The following is a 6,217-nucleotide window of genomic DNA, read 5'->3' on the forward strand; positions in this document are numbered from 1 at the left end:
TTTTTTTTCTCCACCCCCCCCCCCCCCCCCCTCTTCCTTGGATAATACCGCACAGATATTGCCCCTTTGCTGCAAACAGACCAGTCACATTAACTGCGAACGAGAACCTTACCCCATCACCTTCACCCCGGTCACCTTCACTCCACAGTATCCACTCATATACTGGACCCTAGTAGCATAACACCGCCACTTTGACATCTGTCCTTGAGCCCTCAATAGGAACTCTATGTCATCCCTCACAGACCTGAGAGTTATGACACTGAATGCCAGGGGCCTCAATATACCCGAGAAAAGGTCACTCATACTAGGGGATGTTAAGAAAGCCAAGGCGTCGGTGGCCTTCATCCAAGAGACCCACTTTTGCACAGGGACCATACCTAAACTCTCGAACCCCCATTACCCCAAGGTATATCATGCAACCTCATCATCTAGTAAATCTAAAGGTGTTTCGATTTTGTTCCATAGATCACTGTCTTTCGATCTGTCGGATTCCATGTCGGACGGAGAGAGTAGGTTCCTTATCCTGAAAGGAACACTCAATACCATTCCGGTAACACTGGTGACGTCATACCTCCCAAACGCACATCATGCAACGTTTCTGGCCAACGTTTTGACAATCCTAGCTGACTTCACAGAAGGTATGTTGATTCTAGGGGGTGACTTCAATGCCCCCCTCGACCCTATCCTAGACACCTCAGACGGCAATACATCATTACCATACAGGACTCTTAAATTCATGAAAAGGAAACTGGCATCCCTGAACCTCTGTGATGCATGGAGGACCCTGCATCCAGACGGTCGCAATTACATATACTTTTCACCCCTACACGCAAAATTCACACGCATTGACTATCTCTTCATATCTCAATCAGACTTACCTAGACTTCAGACCTCGACAAGTGGACTTATGACTTCCTTGGACCACGCTCCAGTAGTGATGACACTATCCTTGGGCCCAGCTATGCGGAGGCAAACTTTGTGGAGACTCAATCCATCTCTGCTCACAGATGTGTCCGTTCTGTCGAAACTAACGCAGGAACTGAAAGAGTACTTTGCTTTCAATGCAACGACAGACACAGCACCAGCCTATATATGGGAAGCCCATAAATGCTTCATGAGAGGGAGATTTATGCGAGAACTATAGGCCAATATCTCTCTTGAACGTAGATGTCAAGCTGTTCACCAAGATCCTATCAAATCGCCTTCTCCTGCATATACCCAAACTGGTCGGCAATCAGCAGGCAGGGTTCGTCATGGGCCGTGAGGCTAAAGACAACACAACTGCGGCTATTGATGTTATACACTGGACTCGTTCCAAGAGTATTCCGACCATTTTGCTATCTACCGATACGGAGAAGGCCTTTGATAGGGTCTCATGGGACTTCATGTTTGCCTACTCAAACACACAGGTCTCCAGGCCCAGATGTTAGCCTGGATCCAAGCGATCTATTCCAGACCGACAGCAAGGGTGAAGACGACAGGCTGCTTGTCCCAAAGTTTTCCAGTCTCAAATGGCACCCGTCAGGGCTGCCCCCTTTCCCCTACACTTTTCATTTTGACACTGGAACCATTCATCAGGATGGTTCCTAAAACCATCAAAAACCTTCTTAAAACCACCATTAAAAACACAAAGTCGCAGCTTTTGCTGACGACCTGCTATTTTTTCCAACTGACCCGTCCGTTTCCCTGCCCACACTGATGAAGCTGTTTAAGACCTATGGAGCCCTGTCCAACCTGAAAATCAACCTCAATAAATCTGTCGTACTCAGCGTTTCCACCCCTGCCTCTGTCACAGACCCCCTAAAACACAACCTCCCATGACAGTGGAATAACACCTCAATCAAAAACTTAGGGATACATCTACCAACCGACCTCCTGACTCTATTTTCACTCAACTTCCAAACTCAAATCTGGTCTTCAGAAGTGGCATGCGCTCACCTTTACCTGGTTTGGTCGAGTGGCTCTCCTCAAAATGAATATAGTACCAAGGCTTCTATATCTATTTCAAACGATCCCCATAACCCTACCGAGATCATTTTTCCAGAGCCTGCGAACAGCTTTTTCTCAAATTGTCTTGGAAGACAAGAGACCAAGCTTGTCCTGGTACTTACTGCAGCGGTGCCAAACCCCTACAGCTATTATTAGGCATCACACCTCACTAGGTTCATCCAGTGGCACACTCAACAGACACAGAAACCCTGGGTGGATATAGAACAGACCTGGTACTCGCATCCAATCTCCTCCATGGTGTGGCTCTCAAACCCAGACCGACCTATACACAATCCACCAAACCCATTGATCTCGGCGACACTGAGGGAATTCTCGATCCTCCGGAATAAAAGAACCATAACCGCCAGAGATAGCCCACTGACACCAATACTACATAACCCGGTTCCATCCCGGGGAAACTCCAGAATTCCAACAGTATTGGTCCGCAGACGAACCACTCACGGTTGCACAGTTTTTCCGAGACCAGCAGTTTCTAGAGAAAAAGGATCTTCTACACCTATCGCGGAAGGGACATATCCCATGGTGGATATACCTTCCGATACGGAATTTCCTCACTAACAGAACTAGGAAGTGCAACTTCTCTTTTCCCCTCTGGAAAAAATGTGCGCAGGTCAGGGAGATCACTTGATTTCTAGACTATACACGCTGATACAGGACTCACACGCACAAAGGGTGAACAAAACCCGCCTTAGGTGGGAAAAAGAACTGAACATGTCCCTGACAGACGAAGACTGGAGTGACATATGTCGCAATGCTCACACCAGGTCTATCAGTAGCAATACTCAGGAGACAAATTACAAGATATTGACACATTGGCACAGGAGCCCACAGACCCTACACAAGATATACCCCGATGTGCCACTGACTACATTTCTGCAGCACGGGACCTGAAGGGAGGCTCAACAAGGCTGCAGGAGGCTTCACCTTGTTACATGGAAGCAACATCGCTGCTATGGGTTACTGCAGTTAAGAATTAGTAGAAGTTAGTTAGTTAAGAATTTACTAGAATGGCAGCACAGGGGCGTAGTGGTTCGCAGCACTAGGGGTCCCTGGTTTGAATCCCAGCCAGATCACTGCAAGGAGTTTGCACATTCTCCATGTATTTGTGTCAGTTTCCTCTGGGTACTTCAGTGTTCTCACACACACCTTAGATTGTAAGCTTCATGAGGGCAGGGACGAATGTGATCTAAAGTGCTGCCTAAATTGTCAGTGCTATATAAATACCTGTAATAACAAAAAAAATGAAGGCCATAGTTCTACTTCAAATGTGTTCACATGTGAAAAAGACTGGCTAAACGTAAATAACCTTATTACAATGGCTTAGTTCACCTATCTTACCATGTTTCATGTTACACCCATATTTTTCAGGCACCCATACTTTCCATCTTTGGAGAAATATTGACCTATGGCACTACACAACTATAGGGATACTGAGTTGTTTTGTTTTTTTTGCAACATTGGGGCTATGTATAATTATAGTTTGCAGACTCTGCCCCTTAGCATTCTGTCTGAGGAAGTTAGTGCTCTGGGCTCTGTCAGTATCTACAGAACAGAACAACTTTGAAGTTTGCTAAAATAGTTGTCATGTACTGTATATCAGTGTCCTGGGGAGGATTGTATTTTTCTTCTCTACAAAGTGGTGTTTCTCTTTAAACTTTGCAGTTAAATGTCAGAACTAGTGAAATACATAGTTATAATGAGGAGTCAATGAATCACTCTCAAAAGCGGAAAACCACAAATACATTCGTGTTCATGGCTGGAAACAGCACTTCATTCACAACGTGGAAGAATAAGACTCAGGAAATGTTACTTCCCAGGTAAGAATAGCTATTATGTAAACAGCAGTCAATCCATTTTAAACGGAATCTCTAATGTTATTTTATAGGGATGCACTGATACTAGTATCGGTATCGATACCAAGTATTTGGGCGAGTATGAGTACTCGCCCAAATGCACTGATACTTACCCCCAATACCGGAACTTCTGGTGAGAAGTAGATCTCCCTCTGACCGGCATTGCCATGAGGGAGTAGACATGTGCACTGCCAAAAAATTTGTTTCGTTTCGTTTTAAATTCGGATTTGTGTTATTTCGTATTTCGGGATTCGGGTGTGAAAGTCAATTCGGATTCGGAATTCGGATTCGGACGAAATTCGGTAGCGTTCGCACGAACGTTCGTTTCGTTTTCTGTTCTTATTCGTTTCTTATTCGTTTCGTTCGTTTGCAGCAAAAGTGACATTTGAGGGGGAAAAATATTTTTCTCCTTCTCTAATGTCACTTTGCTCCAACGAACGAAACGAATAAGAAACGAATAAGAAACGAATAAGAACAGAAAACGAAACGAACGTTCGTGCGAACGCTACCGAATTTCGGAAATGGAAATTCGGATTCGTTTGCATTCGTTATGTCTGTAATTCGGAATTCGAATACATCCGAATGTCCGAATTTCGATTCGGAACGAAACGAATCGCACATGTCTATAAGGGAGCATGGAACCAACTTCACGGCCAATCAGGAAGGTGGGAGGCACGTCATGACCCGCCTCCCTGATTAGCTAGGAAGACAGCTTCACTTGTTGCTAGGGAGCCTGGCTTCCTGACCAATCAAGGAGCTGGACGGCACGTCATGACCCACTACCTGACTTCCTGATTGGTCAGGAAGCCAGGCTACCTCGCAGTGTCGCAGGGGAAGTGAAACCAGTATTCTTTTGATAGAACACCGACTTCCCAGGCAATCAGGAAGCCGGGCGGCAGGTCATGACCCTCCATCCAGTTTCCTGATAATCTGGGCCCATGGATGCTGGCATCGGTATCTGGTATCGGCGAGTACCGGAAAAAAAAATATTGGTACTCATACTCGATACCGCAAAACCGGTATCAGTGCATCTCTATAATTTGATATACTTTTATTATTATGTTCAGGACTACAATCACTATATCTGTACTAATTTGTTTTGAGTTAGATACAAATAACTAATGAATATGAATATTTCATATTTACCACTTGCAGTCAGGTGTGTGTCAATGTCTATCACTGTGGGTGGCACACTAGACTCTGTAAATTCAGGTTTTCTGCTAAATATTTTACTGCTATGAAATGGATCCCCTCCCCATTCAGGTTGCATGTAAAATGCACATAAACCAAAAAAGTCACCCCATCCTATATTGGTATATATGGTCCCATTTAGGTATGTACTGTATTAAGCAGAGATTGTCAGTATGCTCTACAAGCTAATTGCTATGGATGTACCTAAAAAAGAGGTATCGCTCCTCGAAACGCGTCGCTCAGCTCACTGCCCCTCCACCCCGCTACTACCTTCTTCCCACCACAGATCTGACTGACAGGTGACTACTTTCGGCCCACGGCTCCAGCACACTGCTCCAGTCTGTGCCGTCAGTGACTGAGCATCACGATCCACAGCCGTGGCCACAGCAGTTCTGCCTGCTTCTGACACCGCTGATTTTCTCCCGCACTACTCGGCCCCTGGACTCACACAGCGGGCCACGGACTGAGTCCCCATTCTTGTGGCTTCTCTCTTTCCCCCCCTCTCACCCTCGCCCACAGCCTCCTCTCCCTGTGTGGATGCACATCCTCCAGCACACCAGTTCCAGATAGACACCACGGATGACCCGATCCTCCACATCGGCCGTCCAGCCTATGGTCCCATGAATTAAAATGTAAGTGCTCTTTCTTTTGCCTTTTGCACCCATTGTCACATAATTCTCCCTGTCACCTTCCCTGGGTCTTCCGACCCGGTCGGTTAGCCCACTTAGCGTTGCGCCCTTTTTGTTTTTTGTTTCTAGTTTGCATATCCACAGGCACTCCTCCTGGGCTTCAGGGTTGCACACTATTTAGGGTCACACATTGTTTACCCCCTCAACATCATTACAAGAGCGCTGTTTGTACGATTTATGGATGTACTTGGATGTACTTCAATCACATCTCCTCAGCCCCCCAATCACATCTTCTTAGTCCCCCAAATCACATCTCTGCAGCCCCCCTTCTCCAATCACTTCACCACAGCCCCCCTAATCACATCTCCTCAGCCTCCACCTTCCTGCTACATTTGCTCAGCCCCCTTGATCACATCTCCGCAGCCCCCCAGTCACATCTCCGCAGCCCTCCTTCTTCAATCACATCTCCTCAGCCCCCCAATCACATCTTCTCAGTCCCCCAAATCACATCTCTGCAGCCCCCCAAATCACATC

Source organism: Nanorana parkeri, unplaced genomic scaffold (assembly GCF_000935625.1).
Source record: "Nanorana parkeri isolate BGI_ZX_2015 unplaced genomic scaffold, ASM93562v1 scaffold867, whole genome shotgun sequence".
NCBI lineage: Eukaryota > Metazoa > Chordata > Amphibia > Anura > Dicroglossidae > Nanorana > Nanorana parkeri.